The sequence below is a fragment of the Sphaeramia orbicularis genome, chromosome 7 (genome assembly GCF_902148855.1).
Source record: "Sphaeramia orbicularis chromosome 7, fSphaOr1.1, whole genome shotgun sequence".
In the NCBI taxonomy this organism is placed as follows: domain Eukaryota; kingdom Metazoa; phylum Chordata; class Actinopteri; order Kurtiformes; family Apogonidae; genus Sphaeramia; species Sphaeramia orbicularis.
The window spans coordinates 3,132,687-3,155,358 of NC_043963.1; the positions used below are offsets into that span (position 1 = coordinate 3,132,687).

The 22,672-nt window shown below is 41.9% G+C and overlaps 1 protein-coding gene across 1 annotated transcript in view; it reads left to right on the top strand.

Annotated features, from left to right (window-relative positions):
* The window catches only part of sema3b (sema domain, immunoglobulin domain (Ig), short basic domain, secreted, (semaphorin) 3B), a 137,261-nt gene that overhangs the window by 44,590 nt on the left and 69,999 nt on the right, over positions 1–22,672 (top strand). Inside the window, exon 2 of the mRNA XM_030138867.1 lies at positions 5,359–5,433. The gene's annotated coding sequence lies outside the window, so the exon portion shown is untranslated. The remainder of the gene's footprint in view (positions 1–5,358; positions 5,434–22,672) is intronic.

The window sequence follows — 22,672 nt, forward strand, 5'->3', positions numbered from 1 at the left end:
CAGTGGTTTTAGTCCAGTTCATGCTGTCAGTGGTTTTAGTCCAGTTTAGGCTGTCAGTGGTTTTAGTCCAGTTTAGGCTGTCAGTGGTTTTAGTCCAGTTTAGGCTGTCAGTGGTTTTAGTCCTGTTTTGGATGTCGGTGGTTTTAGTCCAGTTCATGCTGTCAGTGGTTTTAGTCCTGGTCATGCTGTCGGTGGTTTTAGTCCAGTTTAGGCTGTCGGTGGTTTTAGTCCAGTTTAGGCTGTCGGTGGTTTTAGTCCAGTTTAGGCTGTCGGTGGTTTTAGTCCAGTTTAGGCTGTCGGTGGTTTTAGTCCTGTTTTGGATGTCGGTGGTTTTAGTCCAGTTCAGGCTGTCGGTGGTTTTAGTCCAGTTTAGGCTGTCGGTGGTTTTAGTCCTGTTTTGGATGTCGGTGGTTTTAGTCCAGTTTAGGCTGTCAGTGGTTTTAGTCCTGTTTTGGATGTCGGTGGTTTTAGTCCAGTTTAGGCTGTCAGTGGTTTTAGTCCAGTTTTGGATGTCGGTGGTTTTAGTCCAGTTTAGGCTGTCGGTGGTTTTAGTCCAGTTCATGCTGTCAGTGGTTTTAGTCCAGTTCATGCTGTCAGTGGTTTTAGTCCAGTTCATGCTGTCAGTGGTTTTAGTCCTGGTCATGCTGTCGGTGGTTTTAGTCCTGTTTTGGATGTCGGTGGTTTTAGTCCAGTTTTGGATGTCGGTGGTTTTAGTCCAGTTTAGGCTGTCGGTGGTTTTAGTCCAGTTTAGGCTGTCAGTGGTTTTAGTCCTGTTTTGGATGTCGGTGGTTTTAGTCCAGTTTTGGATGTCGGTGGTTTTAGTCCAGTTTAGGCTGTCAGTGGTTTTAGTCCAGTTCAGGCTGTCGGTGGTTTTAGTCCAGTTTTGGATGTCGGTGTCAGTGTGTGAACAGGATCAGAGCCTTTCACAGTCAGTCTCCACAGCTGACCCTGGGCTTTCCCACAATGCCTTGCTGTCATTGTTCACATTCCTCATGGGAACCAAAGGGACAGTTGGGCGACGCCGGCCTTAAGCTGCTGCTGCCGCTGTCGGTTTCTGTGGATTCCTGCAGATGTTTACAGGAATGGTGAGAACAAATGGAAACAGTTGAGTGTTTGTGTGTCTGAGGTGTGAGAATCCCAACAGTCGACCTCCTTCAGCCGCTGGTTTTCCACCACAGGAACAGTCCAACTATGACCAGACTGGATCTATAAGGAAAGACTGGCATGTTATGGTCTGAAGGGAGGACTTTAAAATAAGAAAAGACAAACATAATAAACAGAAAACACACAGAGTCAGTCTACCAACAGAGGACTAGTGTTGGTTTAACACTATAATATATGTAAGGACAGTCAAAGAAACATTCCATCCAAAGTCATCACAAACAGTGCTTATGTAATCCAGTACTAACTTCCTGTGTGTGTCATGTGACTAAAACAGACAGAGACACGTGTTCAGAACGCAAACGTCCACCAAGCACCCTGAACAGTGTGCATGTGTGGATCGACTATTTCTGTTTAAAGTCAACAGTTTCCAGGTTTCCATTTCATTCATTTCTTTGGATCTCCATTAGCTTTGGCTTCAGCCATCACTGTTCTTCCTGGAGTCCACACCCATCACAATTATCTTTATACTGCAGTACACAAATGACCAAAAACACCCACACACAAAACAACAAAACAATACAAACAACAACTGAAAACCGTTCATCACAATTACAAAACAAAAACAACATACATGTCATACATATATATGTGATGGAAGAACTGAAGTGAGTTTGGTTAATATGAAGAAAACATGTTAAATGGACAGATATCAGCTGTGAAATTCAACTACTATGAGCTGTTTTTGTTTGTATCATTGTATTTGTCCAAACAAATGGACCTTTAGTTGGACCAGGCATTAAAATGAACAAGAAACTGAAGAAAACAAGGGGTGGGAGAAGAGTTTTTTCCTCGACTGTGTGATCCAAGAGGAGGAATTAACACAAAGGACAGAGGAACTACATGTCCATGTCTGTAACCCTTTCATACACGACGTCCACATTTACTTACTTTCCAAAGGGTTCTAAAGGTAATCTAGTCCAAACCACAAGGGTTCAGTCTGTACAGACCCTCAGACATACAATGAACTAAAGGATCATCTGAGTTTTAGAATGTGGACTGGTCTGGGATCTGCTAAAGTGAACCTCCTCAGACCCAGAAATGGCTATACTGTCCACGATTGGACAAGAGGTTCACAGCTTCAGACAAAAAACAAACAAACAAACCAAAAAAACCCAAAACTGTCCACTGCAAAGGATGTTCCATAAAAATTTGAAAAAATGCATAAAAAAAAACAGCTGTTGCATCATAATGTTTCCAATGTCTGCAATTATTGAATTTAAAAAAGCCCAAAGGTGTACTTTACTGGGTCTGAGGAGGTTCAGTATATTCTTAATAAAACCATATTTAAAAAAAAAAAAAAAAGTCAAAATGCATTTCAACTTTAGCCTAATTTTGAGTAATAAAAACAACCTGAAAACAATTTATAATTCATGAGCCAAAAAAAAACCCCAAAAACCAGGTATGTGACCATTTATGGACGGTTGAGTCTCCGTTGCCACAGTTTTTTATCCACCGTCATTTAAACGACTGAAACTCCTGAACTGTTTACACTAGTGACTAAATCCAACTGTCGTCTTTTATCTGAGATCAGGTTCTTTCTATTGGTCTAGAACACATTAGGGTGGAGGTCTGCATTGGCTGAGGGGGAGGGGTGGAAGTGGGCAGGGCTTAGAGCAGCAGAGTGCAGTCGGTGAGAGAGAGATGGAAGATTTTTATAACTTTTATCAGCGTTTTATGGATATTCTAGTGGTGTTTTAGTTAAAATAAGAACACAGAATGATTTAGACAAAACTAAAATGGTTGAACACATGAAAAACAGATGAAAGTTTATTTCTATAATCTCATAAAGTTTCATTATGAACATTTACAGTTTTTTTTATAATAAATATGATAAATTAAAGTCTTTTTTTCTTCATTATTTTTTAAGGTTTGCTTTACCTTCAGATACTGGGGGGGGGGGGGGTTAGTTTGGCAGAAAACCAGAGCATCAATAACAGAAAGTGGACGTTCTCAGCAGAGTCACCTCAAACGTCTGGTTCTGCAGTGAACGCATTCCAACGAACAGGTCGAGGACATGAGTCGAGTTTATCCCAAACACTCGGTACCAGGAACACGGAGCAGAAACCCCAACATGACCCGTTACAGACCTGGTCTGAGGGCTGTCTTAACACATGGGTCTGATGGGTGCTTACCCGTGGGGCCTCATCGTTAACCAGTTCATTAACTCGTACTTGAAGAATGAAACCTCTGGAAATCCTGCTTTAAAGCTAAAATATGACTAAATGACACGTTTAAGCCTTGGTTGTGTTTTTATTCAGTATAAATATATTTATGACCCTCACACATAACAACAAAAATGAACTCTTAAGTTGAAAATCACCTCCTCTTTCACAATAAAGCAAATTATTAATTAATTATAATCATAGTCACTGATTTTAAGGAAAACGACTTTGACATTAAATAACTGTGATGATGTAAAATGATTTCTCACTTTGTATTATTTCAGTGTTATCAATGAGCCATAGTTTTAACCGTTAAAAGTAATTTATTTCAGAAACTTTGCTGCGAAAACAATCACATTTTCCTCTATTGAGTTTTTTTTAATATAAATAGCATAAAAATATCACAAATATATAACACAACCATTTAACATATAACGTCACACATGATAATATTATTATAGATGTTAGTGGTCAGCCCAGACTTTTACAGAATATTATAGTTTAATGGACCCTCCTTCATTTTATTGGTTATTTTTTTATTTATCAAACATCCTTCAGATAAGACACGTACGATCACAGATATTCAAACAGGACTGGATAATGTTTCCATTTTATTTTCTAAAATATTGCAAAATTGAGATTCTTCCTTAAATTTGTTGCATTATGTTCATTGTGAATGCATTTCCAGTTTTATGTGGAATATTTTTAGTAAATAAACGTATAAATCAATTCAAATCTGTGTTCAATGTGGTCGTCGATGTCATCAATAAACTGTTCCAACTTTAGAAAATACAATTAACAGTGATTTGATCGATTCCCATTGATTCCTGTGTATCAGCCTCAAACCATCTCCAACAATACTGACCTAGAACAAATACTTCAACTCCCAGAATCCTCCCTGGTCCCTGAGGACTGACCCAGACCAGTCCCTAGACCATCACCAGTCTGATTAATTAACCCACTTAATGAGTCCAGACTGATGGAGGCGGGGCTATCCCCTGCTGATTGGCTCTTTGATCAGGGCTTCGTGGACTTAATTAGAACATTAATCACGTCATGATGCCGACCCGACCTCAGAGCAGATCTGTGATCCTGTGAACGTCCAAATATGGTCATATCTGATGACCATGAAAAGATGAAGAACTGTATTTTACACCAGTTATTGACATGGATTGACAGGATCAGTGGATCAGCAGGTATAGGTCCAGTTGAATCCGTGCGTGGACTCTCAATCTGTCGTACTAGTTTCTGAGGGAAAGTGGAACTCCAGACTTTTACGCTGTTCAGTCGAATGTCACAGATCGTTAAAAGAACTGATGTAATTACGCAACGTTCCAAGTGGAACATGGGTATTTGGCAACAGGATGGTAGACGAGTGAGAAGAGACGACTGGAGGGAAGAAGAAGACAGAAGAAGACATTTCCAGACTTCCATTTCATCCAGTTTGCAGCTTATTTTGTCCTTGTTACTTATTGTTTTGTCATTTTTTTAAATTCATTTTGTTCATTTCATTGGTCACTTTGGCTGTTTTTGTTCATTTTGTTGCTCATTTTATTCTTTATTGTTTATCATTTTAGTTACTATTTTTGATTATTTCTTATTTTTTCTTTACTGTTTTGCTAAATTTTTAATTCATTTGTCATTTAACATACATAACCCCAGTGTGTCCATCCACTGTCACTGATCCAACTCCATGATTTTACTGGTGAATCAATGTTGTAGAAGATGACGGTGTTTCCACGGTAACTACGGAGCCTCTGAACGTCCAAATATGGTCATATCTGATGACCATGAAAAGATGAAGAACTGTGTTTTGCACCAATTATTGACATGGATTGACAGGATTAGTGGATCAGCAGGTATGAAACAGTTTAGATCAGTAGAAGGTTTTGGTCGACGATGAATGTTTGGGTTTTTATGGGTTAAAAACTCTTCTGTCATCAATAAACAGTCGCAGCGTATGTTTTTATTCTTCATTAACTTCTCTGCAGGTTGACAGTTAAACCTCCTCTTCTTCTTCTTCTATCCTCAGTTCTGGAGGTTCTGGTGGATCAGCTCTAAACGACCCGTGGCCTCGTCGTTCACCTGGACTTCAGATCAACAGACGGTACAGGCGCTTCTCCTCCTTTTTATTGACTTTAGCGTCTACATGAACTGCTCCTTTTCCATGTGTCACATTATCTTAATATGATGGGATGGACTGGCAGAATCAGAGGCGTTTTTCTGACGGTTTCTGCGAGGTCTTTCCGTCTGGTGATGGCTGTTGCAGGTGTGCTGTGTTTATCCACAGTGGACGTTGTGCAGATACTGGTCGTGTCGCGTCGTCTGATGTGTTTCCCATCTGAGCTGGAGCGAGTCTGCAGCCGAGCCCACAAACCAAAATAATGAACCACAGTGGATATCCCCGGCTTCCTCGGCTCGGTTCATTTAGACTCATTTTATTTCGCTTTTGTTTTATTATCTTATTTTAGTGGGAAAGAAATAAGGAGGAGGAGGAGGAGATGAAGGTCGTGAGCAAAGTTCTAATAGTTTTGGATTTTTCTTTCTAGTTTAGTTATATTTAGTTTTGACTTTTTTTCTCTAATTCAGTTAGTTTGAATCAGTTTTTTAGAGCAGATTTGCTGGTTTTTATTGGTTTTAGTTTTCTCTAGATTCTTAGTTTTAGTTTAGTTTTTTTTTCATATCTTTTATCTTCCTTGCAGTTGTATTCAAATGAATTGCTGGAGCAAAATAAATAGATTTCATATCAATCTGACAAAAAAAAATATATCAATCTGAAATCGACAAAGATGAAAACGAAGGGAATTTTATCCATAGTTTTTATGTTTTAATTAGTTTTGTAAGCACACACTACAGTTTCAGTTAGTTTATAATTTTTTCTTTTAATTATAGTTATATATAGTTATATAATTATAGTTGTAGTTATTTGTTTCAGTTAACGAACCGACGAACCGTGAAGTGCTGTATGGTGCCGCTAGCTAAAATTGCTAGAGTGAAATAAATCGCTTTCGTATCAATGCGACATTGACAAAAACAAAAACGAAGGGAATTTTATCCATAATTTTTATATGTTTTAGTTAGTTTTGTAAACACACAATACCGTTTCAGTTATCGTTTTTTTCTTTTAATTATAGTTTTATCTATTTCAGTTAACTAAAATATTTTTTCAATTCTAGTTTTCGTCATTTCGTTAGTTTTCATTAACGGTAATAACCTTGGTCATGAGGGATGGAAAGTTGAATTCTGAAGGACAGAGGAGGAAAAAATAAAGAAATGAAATAATCCATGAAGGAAATGTCAGATCCAGGAACAGATAGAGCTGCAGTTTTGAGGACAGTGACCGTAAACGGACGTATTTAGACCTGTTCAGACCTGGTGTGAACGTGTGTCCACAATAATCAGATCTGATCTGTCTGAATCCAATGACCTGAGGACGTCTGGGATCAACATGTCCACGTTGTCTTTGCATTCTAAACCCTCAAAGACTGGAACAACCACCAACGACCTAAAATAGGACACACCATGGATGCACAAGAACAATCAGCTCTGATAATTATTGGCTTGATATTGAAAAAAACAAAAAGACGTCATCCAGATAATTCCGATAATGAAAGTTTTCACTGATAAATAGAGCCCATGATAAAAAAAAAAAAAATCTGAATAGCTTAGATTTTGTGCATTTCACCAGTATGCAGTACACATTGTTGCCATGCCAACGGCCATAAAAATCAAGAAGAAGAAGAAGTGGTGTGGGTCAGTCCATTGTCTGTAGGGCTACATTTAAACGGTAACGATCTGAACCGAAAATGCAAAAGTGGCGTTGTGTTCTCACTTTTTATTCTGCGTTCAGACGTGCGTTTGGGGTAAAATCTGCATGAGAAGGACACGCAAAAGTGTGTGAAGTGTCGTATTTATGGATGTAGAATGAACACCAGGTGACGTCACCACCACCAACACCAAACACCAGCGTAGAACCATTCTACTTTACTTCCTGTTCGCTCCTAGCACCAAATACAAACACAAAACAGGAAACAGAATATGACATGACAAGCGCTGAAACGACTCTTGGATGTAAATTAGAGGCTAGGACAACTTGAAAGTCCATCGCAGGGAAATAATCTGACATGTTGTTGTTTTCCTGTACTGGTGCGTGTCTATGATGTAAACTCTACGTGACGAGAAAACACAGTTTGGCGTTTTCAACCCTTTAGACGGTGACGCCAGAGTGAAGCGTTTTTAAGATTTCCACTCTGGGAGGTGGTTTCACTTTTTTGTGTTTTCAACCCCCAAAAATGCCGTTAGGTCTAAACGAAAGAATATCTGATCAAATATTTAGTCATTTTCATCCAAGAGCGTTGTTGTGTAAACCAAGGTTCTAATAGTTTTGGATTTTTCATTCTAGTTTAGTTTTATTTAGTTTTGACTTTTTTTCTGTAATTCAGTTGGTTTTAATTCGTTTTTAGAGCAGGTTTGCTAGTTTTTATTAGTTTTCGTTATTTTCTAAATGCTTAGTTTTAGGTGTTTTTTTTATTTTTTATATCTTTTCTCTTCTTCTCTGTCGTCGTATTCAAATAAATCCCAGACAGGACTCTGCTGCTTTAGTCTGCATGTTTCCAGGTAGAGTGGGGACCAGAAGACGACTGGAAACCACAAGTGAACACAAGTGACGGACCATTAAATATCATTTGGTGCCTCTAGCTAAAATTGCTTGAGGGAAATAAATTGATTTCATATCAGTCCGAATTTGACAAAGACAAAAACGAAGGGAATTTTATCCATAATTTTTATCCGTTTTAGTTAGTTTTGTAAACACACAATACAGTTTCAGTTAGTTATCATTTTTTTCTTTTAATTATAATTTTTTAGTTTATTTCAGGTAATGAAAATGTTTTTTCAATTCTAGTTTTCCTCATTTCGTTTGTTTATGTTAACAATAATAACCTTGGTGTAAACTGGGCCTGAGTCAAAGGGTTTTCAGTTCCTAGCTCTGCTACAGCTGTAAGACCAAGAAGAAGATCCAGACCCAGACGTAGATCCAGTGATAATTTTGTCTATTTTGGTCCGACAGCAGCAGAAGAAGAGGGACATTAGAAAACGCTGAACGTCAGAAAAGCTGATCGTGGCTTAATGCCCCAGAACAGTGATCAATCATCCCCAAAGTAGGTGCTGACATCTGTAGTCACGCCCACTTTCACCTTTCATCATCACCAAATTCTGTCTGTGGACATAAATAGTACGAGCTGAAAACCCTTGGTCTATTGTCCATTTGAGGCAGACAGAGGCTTTAGGTTCTGGAGAAGCCTTTATTGGACTATTAACGCAGTTTAACACTGACTGGAAATGAGAAGAAAACAGCTGGAACAATGGGAACTATTGGGGTTTGGGATCGGTATCGTTTACAGGACGCAGGAAGTTATTGGTTATCGGTTGTACTAAGCAATGATTGTTCGTCCTTATCACACACTGTTAAAAATAGGTCAGAATCCACTAAACTACACATACATATGTTGCTTGAATGACACGTTGACTCATGAAACTGCATGAACTGAAGAGTTTCAGGAGGAAAACTAATGGAAGGAGTGAAGGGAGGCCGTCAGAACCCTTCCAAATGGCATCATGTTCTAGTGGTTGTGAACGCCAGCCAAACTCAGCACGTGTGTGTGTATGTGTGTGTGTGTGTGTGTGTGTGGTACACTTCCAACCAGTGTACAACATATTCACAGCCTTCCTCCCTCCTTTTTTTCCACTTCCCAGCGCTCGGTGAAGCCTTAACCACATGTTTACAGTGTCCAAAGGCACCACCTATTTTACAGTCCGTCCTCAAACACAAGGCGAAGAGTCGCAGCTGACCGACACCGTGCGCGGTTCGCGACGGCGGCATCTGTCCTGCGTTAGGACCCCAGCCACCGTCAGCGCTCAAACGCAAGAGAAAACATCGAAAATGCTTACACCAAGACTTGCTTTTTCACTGTTTATCAAAAACTCCACCAGCCAAACCACATGTTTCTGTTGGCGGTCCAAATGTAAACCCTCAAACATCTATAAAAGCACTAATAAATAACCCAACAACTTCTATCTTGGAGCTTTTATAGAAAGCAAAACAAGCCTACAGTACGAGTAGGCATTACATGAGGAGCGTGTGGTACAAGGACGCACGTCTCCTGCATGTCGGACGGTTATATCTACTTTCAGAAATCGCAGTTTTTCTTCCAAGCTCGGGTTCAACCACAGGCAGTGTTCCCTCACAATGCTAATACACGCTTAGGCCGGTCCACGCCAAGGTTATACGAGGTTGAAATGAGCTTCTGGTCACTGGAAACTCTGGTCTGCAGCTGCATTTCATGGAAGAATAGGATTTGTGAAAGCAGAACTGAGATGTGTGTGTCATAATAACTTAAAAAACCATCACCCATCCAAGTTTCCGTCCGTTTTTTTATCAAATAAAGAGACCTGAAATGGGAAATTAAAAAGTCATTCTCGTGCACCACATTTCCAACCCTGGGCTTACCTCGAACTTCCTGCTCGTTGGCTTCCAAATATTCGTAGAAACCTGCATGAAATATTGACTTTGGGACATTATCTTCTAATCACATTAGTCGAAATCCTTCCTGAAATTAGTCAGAGCCGCTTCAGGTTCTGGAAACAAAGGAAATTAAGAAGAACCGTGAAAGGGAGAGAGAATTTGTGCAGATGACATCAGCTATAAAAGTGATTTAATTGTGATAAATGGTAACGAACGGACGCCAAAGCGGGTCGTGAGGATAAAGAGTGAGGAATGTACAGCGAGGAAACCAGGCGGAGAAAGTATCGGAGGGAGAATCCCACTAATGACAACCAGATGTGTGAGGTTCGAACAGGACTGGGATCAGTTTTATACCAACATCGCACAGGATCGTCCTCCTGCAAAAACAAACCCAGGTTTCAAACGGACACTCATTACCACTGAGTTATGATTTGGTGATCAGACGGAGGCAGAGTTATGGTTGTCACCGTCTGATCAAACTCAGGCTTCATCTGATCTGAACGCAGACGTAAATCCAACAGTTTACAGCTGATGTCTGGTCGCCTCAGACGTCCATAAACGGTCATCAGTTCAGACCCTTTACAGCTCTGTTGACCACAGATTCCGTCCTCGGGGGGGGCAGAGGGTCCTGGCTGTTCCAAAGTCGAGGCTTAAATCTAAAGGCGACCGGGCCTTTTCCATCAGGGTTCCTTGACTTTGGAACGGCCTGCCAGAGGAGATAAGGCTGCGGAAGCAGTGACATCTTTTAAATCACTTCTTAATTTTATATGGTCCTTTATGGGATGTCTGTCCCTTTTTAAGTTTAATTTTTTAAATTTGAGTTTTATCCTGCTTGGTTATTAATTTCTATTCTCATACATGATGTTGTTTTATCTCATTTCTTCATTTTTGCATTGATTTGACAGCATCATGTTACGTTCCCCCTGCCCTCTTCACTCCGATTCACTTAATTTATTCAAAGTGTCATGTTTTTGCATTTGCTCTACACATCTCTTTTATTGTGTTGTTTCTGTTTAAGTGTTTTTACTTGTGTCTTGTATCCTGCTGTTGTGCCCTCTGCTTTGTCTGTCAAAGCACTTCGTAAACTTCGTTTTTAAAGGTGCTATATAAATAATGCTATTATTATTATTATGTCTAGGGGGGGCGTGGAGGCTTGCCATGGGGGTCATGGGATCACTCCTGGGTGTTTTTTTGTTCTTCAGGTTTGAACATCTATCAGGTGGAACTAATATTTGATGTTTGGAGCACCCTGGAGTCATTTTATGGACGGACACCAAACCAATCTGTTACCATGGTGATCTGTCACTAGGCTAGACAAAGAGTTTAGGTTTGGACAGTGGACAAGGACTGGACTGGAAAAGACACATGGACACACAGGTTTGTGTTTTGGACCAGTTTGGACTTTAATGTTCTCAGATGTCGTCAAAGAAAGCAGAATATTGTAGTGTCCAGTATTCTCATTTTAACACTTTCAGTGCCATGGGCCGATTAAATCGGCTCTACGAAAACAACCTGTAAAGTGCCACGGGCCGATCAGATCGGCTTTGGAGAACACGCCACATTTGTGTACAAACAAACCATCCACCCCCATTTCTTTCTCACATTTCGATGACGTTCTTTCTGTGTCCCCCTTTTGAGACCAATCAGACGGGAATTTGAGGTCACGCGACCGAATAATGTTTTTATATCTTTTTAATGTTTCTTATTCTCCGGTGTTTCATCAGAGGGAGCCCTCCATGCCGGGGGGCGGCTGTGGACTCCGGGGGCTGTGGCGCCTTCTCTCACTGGGGTCCGCTCCTTTCTGGTGGGTGGGGGTCCCAGTTGGCCCTCTCCCACTAGTTGGGATGCGGGGCTGTGTTGCTGGTGCCTGGTCGCCGGGGTCGGCGGCTGCATCCTGGTGCGGATGGCTCCCTGAGACAGCGCCTCCTAAACTGATGTTTTACTTTTACTTGTACATTTTTGTTCTGGTCTACCCGTGCTCAGTCAGTCTTCTTAAGTATGTGTGAGCTTGTGGGTTAGTGTGTGTGTGTGTGTGCGCGGGTGAGTGGGTGGGTGTGGGTGGGGGGCGGTACTGATTTTTAAACTGATATGTAAAGCACTTTGTGCTACAGTTTTTAATGTATGAAAAGTGCTATATAAATAAAGATTATTATTATTATTATTATTATTATTATTATTATTATAAATTATGCAAATTACGATCAATAATGAATCGGCTGCGTCCGGTGCGTTTTGGATCTAATCAGCAATCGGTCGGATGTTACCGAGCGGTTTCCTGCAGGATTCTTCAAATATTATAAAAACGACGCGAAATACTGAAAAACGGCCAAATTCTGTGGCACTTTTAAGGCGTATTATCCCCTTAACTGTCTGGCACTTAAAGAGTTAAACATTGCGTAACGTATGACCACCTGCTGTGAACAGGTCCAGCTTGTTGTTTCCTTCACTGTCCACAATAATAATAATGAGTCAGAGACTTCCTGTCTACCTTCTCTGGAAGGAATACTTCACTGTCCTTTAACTGTTGAACGTCAAATGTGTGCATAGGAGGAGTTGAGACGAAGCCAATCAATTCGTTGTTAACCTAACATGGAAAAGACAAAACTTACATAAGCTTTGAGAATTCCTCTGTTTATCAGACAGCAGGGGGCGAGGCTTTGGACCACTGCGCTCTGTTGTCTCATATATTCTTACAAATATAAACTATATCTGCTTAACCCCAATTCAGTGACTTTTGTGTTCTTGCTTCAAATTGTGTCCAGAGTGCTAGAAACGTCCATGACAATGTCCAGTAGAAACGGGCTCAGTGACCCACTGATACTGGTCACATGTTCATCTGTGAAACCAACATGTTTGTTGGCCTAAAAAATAGTAACTTCACTGTCAAAGTTAGAGATAATTACACATTTTCTATTTTATTTGGAAAAATATTGTCTCGGAGCAGTTTGGTTGAGTTTATTTGTATTATTCAAGGAAAAATCTAAGTTATTTCTAATTTGAACAAAAAGATATTCAAGAAAAAACATAAAGTATTGTTACAATATTGATGTTCCTTTCAGTAAAAGTTCTATTTGCACCACTGTTATAATGTTGGGGCTGAGGGGGGACTGGAGGTTTATGGTCCTCCAAAGGGAGGTCCACAGAAAAAGACTGAGAACCACTGGATTATGGAGATGTTTTCTACATGAACGCTTCTGCTCAGTGTTGTGATGGTTGACTCAGTTTCCCATGATGCTTCTGTGCCGTTTATGACCAACTGGAAAATATCGACACCACTGTGAGTTCTATTCAGGGGTAGGATGTCCTGGTCCATCTGGTCCTAGTCTGTCTGGTACTTGTCCATCTGGTCCTGGTCTGTCTGGTCCTGGTCCAAACCGAGAAGAAAATCTGGAGTCATTCTTTTTTGTCGGTTCTTCTGCTGTTATTATTTGTCTGTAGATCATATTGGTCTGTTTGTGGAACCGGAACTAAAATGAGTTCCACAGCCTTGACTGTGGAATTTTCACACTTTGCGAATTCATTCCAGGGGCTGGATTGGAACCTTTGGCGGGCTGCATTTGGCCCCCAGGCCGCATGTTTGAGACCTCCGTTCTAGATAATCAATTCTGACCAATATAGAATAAATATTGGACCATGTTCTCCAGCTCTAGTTCAGGTCGAGGTTTAACTGAACAAAAGATACAAGAGAATAGATTAGACACAAAGAACATCCAGTTGTGTAATCACAGTGGGAAAACGATCACTGCATTAAGGAGACGCTCTCTTTTAATGTCCAACAGTTGATGACGGTCAGTAGAAGTCTGTTTTACTGCTTGTGTTGGAGTTCAGAGGTTGAGCTTTAACATTTACAGAGGGACACTTCATACAGTTTCTGTTTACACTAAAAGACCCAGTGGTGATGGATGTTTGACCACTGTTCACTGTGTCCTCAGCTTTAACGTCCCAGAGAGGATGTTCTGTTCTATCCTTGTCTGTCAGAATCTGTGTATCATTGGTTCTTTTCATTTTCAATTGAGAATCCACAATCGGAAAACAAAAAAATTACCCGTTATTTCATTACCTCCGCCAAGGAGGTTATGATTTCACCAGGGTTTGTTTGTTTGTTTGTTTGTTAGCAAGATAACTCAAAAAGTTATGGAGGGATTTTCATGAAATTTTCAAGAAATGTTGATTCTGGCACAAGGAACAAATGAACAAATGATTAAATTTTGGTGGTGATTGGGGGGGGGGGGGGGGGGGCACACAGATCTGCCTTGGCGGAGGTGTGTGCTCTCCGAGTGCTTTTCTAGTTATTCATTTAAAAATCCCAAAATCAACAAACGAGTAGTTTTTCATTCTTTAGATTGTACGCACAAATTAAAAACTGGTCAGGGTCTGGACTCATTTGGTCCTGGTTTTTGTGAACATTGTCTCCTCCTGTTCAAGTCTGTAGAATTCCATCAAACTACTTGGATTTAAATGTGATGTTTCTGACTTTAGATCACTGTATCTTGAGTGTAGTTCCATATAAAGCCATAGACTGTTTGAGTTTTGGGTCTGTTACTGCACACGTGTCGTTAAACTAAGGTCTAGAGCGGCAAACTGAAGGGTTGTAGATGATGTGGAAGCTGGTCCAAACCAGCTGGTGGGATTACTGGTCCATAAACCTCACCATGGTCTCATTTTTGGGCGTAAACACAACCATATCCCACCTCGGTTTAGTTGTTGTGTTCATTTGACTGATGTCTGTGGTAGCTGAGTCGGTAATAAATCAGACTGTGGAATTGGTTTGATCAGGGGGACACGTTCATGGGCTTTAACAGGCAGAGGAATACACGTATTTTGTCAGATTCAGACATTAAATGCATCAATGACACTGACATCAGATGTGTAAATACAGAAGGCTTTGTATCATGGATGGTTTTAATGTTGCTGGACTTGTGAGTGTATTTAAGTCTGTTTATAAGGCTTCTTTAGAGTCTGTAAAATAACTGAAATAAAACCAAACTAAGAATAGTTTGGGTAGTTAAGAGTAGTCCACTTTCACCTGCAGGAGTTTTTGTGATGTGTGTTTCTGCTGCTGAGAAACAAGTGTAGATGTTCACCAAAGCAGCATCTTTACACTTGAAAATGTCAGGAAAAAAAAAAAAAAAACATGAAGAAGTTTGTCACATATCGTAACCTCAGAAAAACAAAACTACCAAATGGGAAAAGTGCAAACATTAACAAAATTTTCAGAAAACCTACAAAAGAACCTAAACTTCAGACAGAATATTCAGAAATACTTTTATTTATTAAAACCATATGCTGTCAATATGGATAAGATTAGATTTTTATTTAATTAATCTTTGATTTAATTAGGTTGGTCTGTTGAGAAACAGTTTTTATTTCCAATGATGACCTGGACAAGAGGCAGAGAAAACAGAAAAAAATAAAGAAACAAGATACAAAGTCACATAATGACCCTTAACAGCGATAAGTCGATGACATGTTTTTAAAAAGAGAAGTTATCAGCAGTAAGAACAAAAACAAACACAGACTGAGGTTTACCAACACGAACAGGAGGTAAAAAGGTCCAGTTTATATTAAAAAACTAAGTAATAAGATCAGATGAGGTCATAGTCCCATATGTCAGAGTGGATCTAATACAGACAAATGCATATGTGTGGACGTTAGGACGCTATGGAAACATGCTCCAGTTTTATTGGTTAGAAATGATGTAAAAGTGCAGTTTTTAGTCAAATAACATCAATAAAAGTGTCTTAAACCTTCAGAAGCCCACAAACACCCAGGAACACAGTTATGTGGTCATGTGATGACGGTGGCGGTCATGTGATGACGGTGGCGGTTATGTGATCACAGTGGCAGTCATTTGATGACAGTGGCGGTCGTGTAATTATGGTGGCGGTCATGTGATGACGGTGGCGGTCGTGGTCACGGTGGCGGTCATGTGATGACGGTGGCGGTCATGTGATGACGGTGGCGGTCATGTGATGACGGTGGCAGTCGTGGTCACGGTGGCGGTCATGTGATGACGGTGGCGGTCATGTGATGACGGTGGCGGTCATGTGATGACGGTGGCGGTCATGTGGTCATGGTGGTGGTGGTCATGTGATGACGGTGGCGGTCATGTGATGACGGTGGCGGTCATGTGGTGACGGTGGCAGTCGTGATCACGGTGGCGGTCATGTGATGACGGTGGCGGTCATGTGATGACGGTGGCGGTTATGTGATCACAGTGGCAGTCATTTGATGACGGTGGCGGTCGTGTAATTATGGTGGCGGTCATGTGATGACGGTGGCGGTCGTGGTCACGGTGGCGGTCATGTGATGACGGTGGCAGTCGTGATCACGGTGGCGGTCATGTGATGACGGTGGCGGTCATGTGATGACGGTGGCGGTCATCTGATGACGGTGGCGGTCATGTGGTCATGGTGGTGGCGGTCATGTGATCACGGTGGCAGTCATGTGATGACGGTGGCAGTCATGTGATGACGGTGGCGGTCATGTGGTGACAGTGGCGGTCGTGATGACGGTGGCGGTCATTTGATGACGGTGGCGGTCATGTGATGACGGTGGCGGTCATGTGGTGACGGTGGCGGTCATGTGATCACGGTGGCAGTCATGTGATGACGGTGGCGGTCGTGTGATGACGGTGGAGGTCATGTGGTGACGGTGGCGGTCGTGATGACGGTGGCGGTCATGTGGTGATGGTGGTGGTCATGTGATCACAGTGGCGGTCATGTGATGACGGTGGCGGTCATGTGATGACGGTGGCGGTCATGTGGTGACGGTGGCGGTCGTGATGACGGTGGCGGTCATGTGATGACGGTGGCGGTCATGTGGTGACGGTGGTGGTCATGTGATCACAGTGGCAGTCATGTGATGGCGGTTGCGGTCATGTGATGACGGTGGCGGTCATGTGGTGACGGTGGTGGTCATGTGATCACAGTGGCAGTCATGTGATGGCGGTTGCGGTCATGTGATGGCGGTGGCGGTCGTGATGACGGTGGTGGTCATGTGATGACGGTGGCTGTTGGCCCCTCCCTCTGCCTTCGACACCTCCTCCTTCACTTTCTCCTCCTTTTTCATTTTGCTCCAGTTTTGTTTTTTCCCCCTGACACGTTGGCTATAAGAGGAGGGGAGGAGGAAAGGGGAGGAGGGGTGGGAGGAGACCAGCCAAAACACAGGGAGATGACAGCCCTTTACTGAGCGCGCTCAGATCTGCCTCCACTTGGACGACTACCTGTAACCTCAGACCGGACAGACGCAGCGAGGCGGCGGTGGAACAGAAGAAAAGGCTTCTATTTGTGGACAGACTTGTATATTGGACCTAATTTAGCCCCAGAAGTCGAACAAACCACCAGGTTTAGTTTGAAACAGGAACAGCCCAGTGTTTCCATAAAGTCCTGCAAAAATAGGTCACATTCTGTTAAGGGTGAGTTCGAGTTTAACCCTTAAAGACCCAAAGAGCTGCAGACCAACACAACCATCCACTGATCTAAACTGTTGAACACCTGCTGATCCACTACTCCTGTCAATGCATGGAAAGAACTGGTGTCAATAATAAAGGATAAAATGAACAAAACCTGTGAAATCTGAATAAAATGAGCAAAATACTTGAAAAATAAAGACAAAATAACAAAAACACCCTGAAATCTAGTATAAAAATGAACAAATCCTTCTAAATTAAGGAGAAAATGAGCAAAATAGTTGAAAAGTAAAGAAAAGAGTCCACAGCCACGTTCAGAAGCTTTATTTGATCCTTTTCAGAAGAACAGTCTCATGTCGTCCAGATGTGACACAGCTGGACCTGATGTGTGCGTTTTTGTTTGTTTTTGCTCACGTTGGCATCAGATGAAAAAACACATTTTTATGAACGTTCCACAAGTTATTTAAGAAGTGTATTTGGGGTTTTTCCTGTGTGTGTGTATGTGTTCTCTATGTGTGTGTGTGTGTGTGTGTGTGTGTGTGTGTGTGGGTGTGTGTGTGTTCTGTGTGTGTGTGTGTGTGTGTGTGTGTATGTGTTCTGTGTGTGTGTGTGTGTGTGTGTGTGTATGTGTTCTGTGTGTGTGTGTGTGTGTGTATGTGTTCTCTGTGTGTGTGTGTGTATGTGTTCTCTGTGTGTGTGTGTGTTCTCTATGTGTCTGTGTGTGTGTGTGTGTATGTGTTCTCTCTGTGTGTGTGTGTGTGTATGTGTTCTCTCTGTGTGTGTGTGTGTGTGTGTGTGTCTATGTGTTCTGTGTGTGTGTTCTCTATGTGTCTGTGTGTGTGTGTGTGTGTGTGTGTGTGTATGTGTTCTCTGTGTGTGTGTGTGTGTGTATGTGTTCTCTGTGTGTGTGTGTGTGTGTGTGTTCTCTATGTGTCTGTGTGTGTGTGTGTGTATGTGTTCTCTGTGTGTGTGTGTGTGTGTGTGTGTGTGTCTATGTGTTCTGTGTGTGTGTTCTCTATGTGTCTGTGTGTGTATGTGTGTGTTCTCTATGTGTCTGTGTGTGTGTGTGTGTGTGTGTGTGTATGTGTTCTGTGTGTGTGTGTGTGTGTGTGTGTGTATGTGTTCTGTGTGTGTGTGTGTGTGTGTGTATGTGTTCTCTGTGTGTGTGTCTGTGTGTGTGTTCTCTGTGTGTGTGTGTGTGTGTGTGTTCTCTGTGTGTGTGTGTGTGTGTGTTCTCTGTGTGTGTGTGTGTGTATGTGTTCTGTGTGTGTGTGTGTGTGTATGTGTTCTGTGTGTGTGTGTGTGTGTGTGTATGTGTTCTCTGTGTGTGTGTCTGTGTGTGTGTGTGTGTGTTCTGTGTGTGTGTGTGTGTTCTCTGTGTGTGTGTGTGTGTGTGTGTTCTCTGTCATTTGGGTGCAGGTTAATGACAGCTGTTGCGTCTGTGATACAGAGGTGATTTCCCAGGTTGCCATGGTAACGGGACATCACAGGTGCAGTGTGTTCTGCTGTTGTGTGTTGGGCTGGTTCTGCCTTTTGGACCGGACCCCCTGGTCTGAGTACATGAGGCCTCTGCAGTGTTTGTTCTGGGGTCAGGACTGGACGTCTGTTAAAATCCTCATGAGTCCAAAAGAGGACGATGACATGAGACTGTGATGGAGTCAACGTCTGATCAGTGGGTTGGACAGTGAAGTTAGGTCACATGGTTTATTATGTCCACAGAGCAGTGGTGTGGTCTGACATCACTGTGAGTTCATTAGTAGTAGTAGTAGTATTAATCACTTATATTTATCCTACTTATTATTTATATTAATGTTAAACTACTGTTAATGTCTGTGATACAGTCAGATGCTCATTTCTTCTAAACTGCTCCTCTTCAGATCCATTTATTTTATTTTATTTCTCTGTTGAATTCCTTTAGTTCTACTCCATAACTGTCATTGTCTGTTCTGTATCCAATGGTTCAATAAATCAATCAGTAACGAATAGGACAGGATTTTTTCATGAAGTGTATAAACGATATTTAGCTTTTATTCTTAGACAGTATTGAAAGAAATTCAGATTCTCAGGAAAATTAAAAAAAAAACAACACAATAAAATGCAACGACCTGCAAAGAAACACAACACAACTAGGTGGTCGACCCTTGTGTCATGTTGTGTGTTGTGTGTTGTCATGTTGTGTGTTATGTTGTGTGTTGTCGTGTTGTGTGTGGTCATGTTGTGTGTCCTTCCTCATACTTCAGGTGTGTTCACTTGTTTTGATATTATTTGTGTAACTTTTTTCAAGCCCTACTGTTCAAACACATGGAAGAGTAGACACTGTTCTTATTACAGATGACAGACTGGTCCTGGTTTGTTGAAGTCAGGTCATCTTTGATGATGATGATGATGATGATGATGATGTTGTTGTTGTGGTTCGATCTGATTGGCTGTTGCCGTGGCGCTGCCGTACCCTTCAGGGGACGTTCCAAACAGTGGACAAGGACTCTGAGGTGTGGACTGGACTTCTGTCCTCTGCTCCATCGTCCCATCCGTTTATGTTTGAGGTTTCCTCCTCCTCCTCTTTTATGGTCCTCCTGTCGTCATGGTAACCCTCCTCCTCCTCCTTTATCCTCTGGGTGGCCTCTGTCTCCGTCCTCAACCCCACTACCTTTGACCTTTGACCTTAGGGTGTAGATGCTCCACATCCACAGTGTCCTCGTCTTCTCCTGGTTCAGTTTGGGTTTTTAATTTTTTTTTCCTTTTCGTCTTAAACACCGGTTGATGTCGGGGATTTCTGAGCCTGCAGACACAGACGGCGTTCGCTCCACCTGAGGAACATGTGCGACTGTGTGAGCAGCTGTTTGTGAATGTCAAAGTGAAAGGATAATTACAGCGATGCAGCACCAACCTCAGCTCTGATCACAGGGTGTGTGTGTGTGTGTGTGTGCATGTGTGTGCATGTGTGTGCACAGCTGCATTTTTCACATGCCTCACTTTGGGAAAGTGATTGTAAGAGTTGGTTTACACGGTCTGAGAGTGTTGACTTAAAGGGTTGGATGATGGCTTGTTGGGGAAAATGAGTCCAACGCTGGCACTGGAGTCTTCACAGCAGCGTCATAAATCTGACATGTTTTGTTTTGACACTTCAGCTCAAACTGAATCAAGTTGAAATTAAAAGAATGATGCGTTTAAAGGCCTGATTTAGTGTAGGATAAAAGAGTTTTCATGAATGTCTGTATTTGTGCATTTAGACCAAGGCTCAATAATAAATTCTCTCTCTGTCTCTCTCGTAAACTTGTTGTGAGGTATGGCTCAGCCCCCCCCCCCAGGATTGGACTCACAGATCGGTTTTACAGATCCTTGATCCACTTCTAAATGTGGATATTGTAACCGATATCAGATCCTACTGTCAGATCGGTGCAGCCCTAAACTGGAGAAATGGACACAAACCGACATGTGGATGAAGACTGTATCACATACATTTAAAACATCACATACAAAATACTTGAGTCTTTTGTTTTACCTTCATCTTATTAGAATATGTCAGATTCATCCCAGGTCATTTATGAAGAACAGTGGATCTGTGATGTCAGAGGTTTAATGGTTCCATGGTCAGAGTCGGAACAAACTGTGGACTGAGACCGTTACCATGGCGACGCCTCCATGTCTATTATTTACAGATTTTCACCGTCTGAAATGTCAACAGTTTTACAACAAACTCAAACGTTATCTGTGGAAATGATGGAATCAATCCCAACTTTGCAAAAATCCACTCCACATTTTGTCAGAACATCTGTCACTCCTCTGAGCGTCGAGTCCGATCCATGAGAACCAGTTTAAAACCTGAACCGTCCTGATCCATGACCAGATCCAAACCTGTATCTGTGGACTTGAACCCATCAGACTGGAGGTGGTTCTGTTCCTCTGTCTGTAGGACCAGTAGGACCAGTAGGACCAGTCAGCCTGTCCTGGTGGATACTGTCTGTGAGTGTGTGTGTGTGTGTGTGTGTGTGTGTGTGTGTGTGTGTGTGTGTGTGTGTGTGTCAGATCCACTAATACTCTGCTGAATTCTACTGGTTGCTGAGCTGTTCTTAGACTTCCCAGGGGCTGAACGTGCACGACAACACACAAAGAACTGCACTATCTGGTGTGTGTGTGTGTGTGTGTGTGTGTGTGTGTGTGTGTGTGTGTGTGTGTGTGTAATCCGTTGCGGTGCTCAGAACAGCCTGTCTGTTTGGATCAGTGCCCATCAGGATCAGGAATGATTTGGTCGGGTCTGACTCTGCTATCACTGCTCAGGCCTTAATGAGGCAGCGCAGGAGCCCACTGAGTGTGTGTGTGTGTGTGTGGGTGTGTACAGCCCATATGTGTGTGTGGGTGTGTGTATATGGTCCATAAGTGTGTGTGTGTGTGTGTGTGTGTGTATGGTCTGTAAGTGTGTGTGTGTCTTCGTCCTCTCTGGCTCAGTTTCAGTATAAGTGTCGGTCCAACTCCAGGTGTTTCAGAATCCAATCGTTTTAACGTCCTGAGGAGAATAATCCTGTCTGTTAACAGGACACGTTTCAGTCCTTCAGTGTTTCAGTCCTTCAGTGTTTCAGACCTTCAGTGTTTCAGACCTTCAGTGTTTCAGTCCTTCAGTGTTTCAGACCTTCAGTGTTTCAGTCCTTCAGTGTTTCAGATTTTCAGTGTTTCAGACCTTTGGTGTTTCAGACCTTCAGTGTTTCAGTCCTTCAGTGATTTCAGATTTTCAGTCCTTCAGTGTTTCAGTCCTTCAGTGTTTCAGACCTTCAGTATTTCAGTCCTTCAGTGTTTCAGACCTTCAGTGTTTCAGTCCTTCAGTGTTTCAGATTTTCAGTGTTTCAGACCTTTGGTGTTTCAGACCTTCAGTGTTTCAGTCCTTCAGTGATTTCAGATTTTCAGTGTTTCAGTCCTTCAGTGTTTCAGTCCTTCAGTGTTTCAGACCTTCAGTGTTTCAGATTTTCAGTGTTTCAGACCTTTGGTGTTTCAGTCCTTTGGTGTTTCAGAACTTCAGTGTTTCAGTCCTTCAGTGTTTCAGATTTTCAGTGTTTCAGTCCTTCAGTGTTTCAGATTTTCAGTGTTTCAGTCCTTCAGTGTTTCAGTCCTTCAGTGTTTCAGATTTTCAGTGTTTCAGACCTTTGGTGTTTCAGTCCTTCGGTGTTTCAGATCTTCAGAGTTTCAGTCCTTCAGTGTTTCAGATTTTCAGTGTTTCAGTCCTTCAGTGTTTCAGTCCTTCAGTGTTTCAGACCTTCAGTGTTTCAGATTTTCAGTGTTTCAGTCCTTCAGTGTTTCAGTCCTTCAGTGTTTCAGTTCTTCAGTGTTTCAGACCTTCAGTGTTTCAGATTTTCAGTGTTTCAGACCTTTGGTGTTTCAGTCCTTTGGTGTTTCAGACCTTCGGTGTTTCAGACCTTCAGT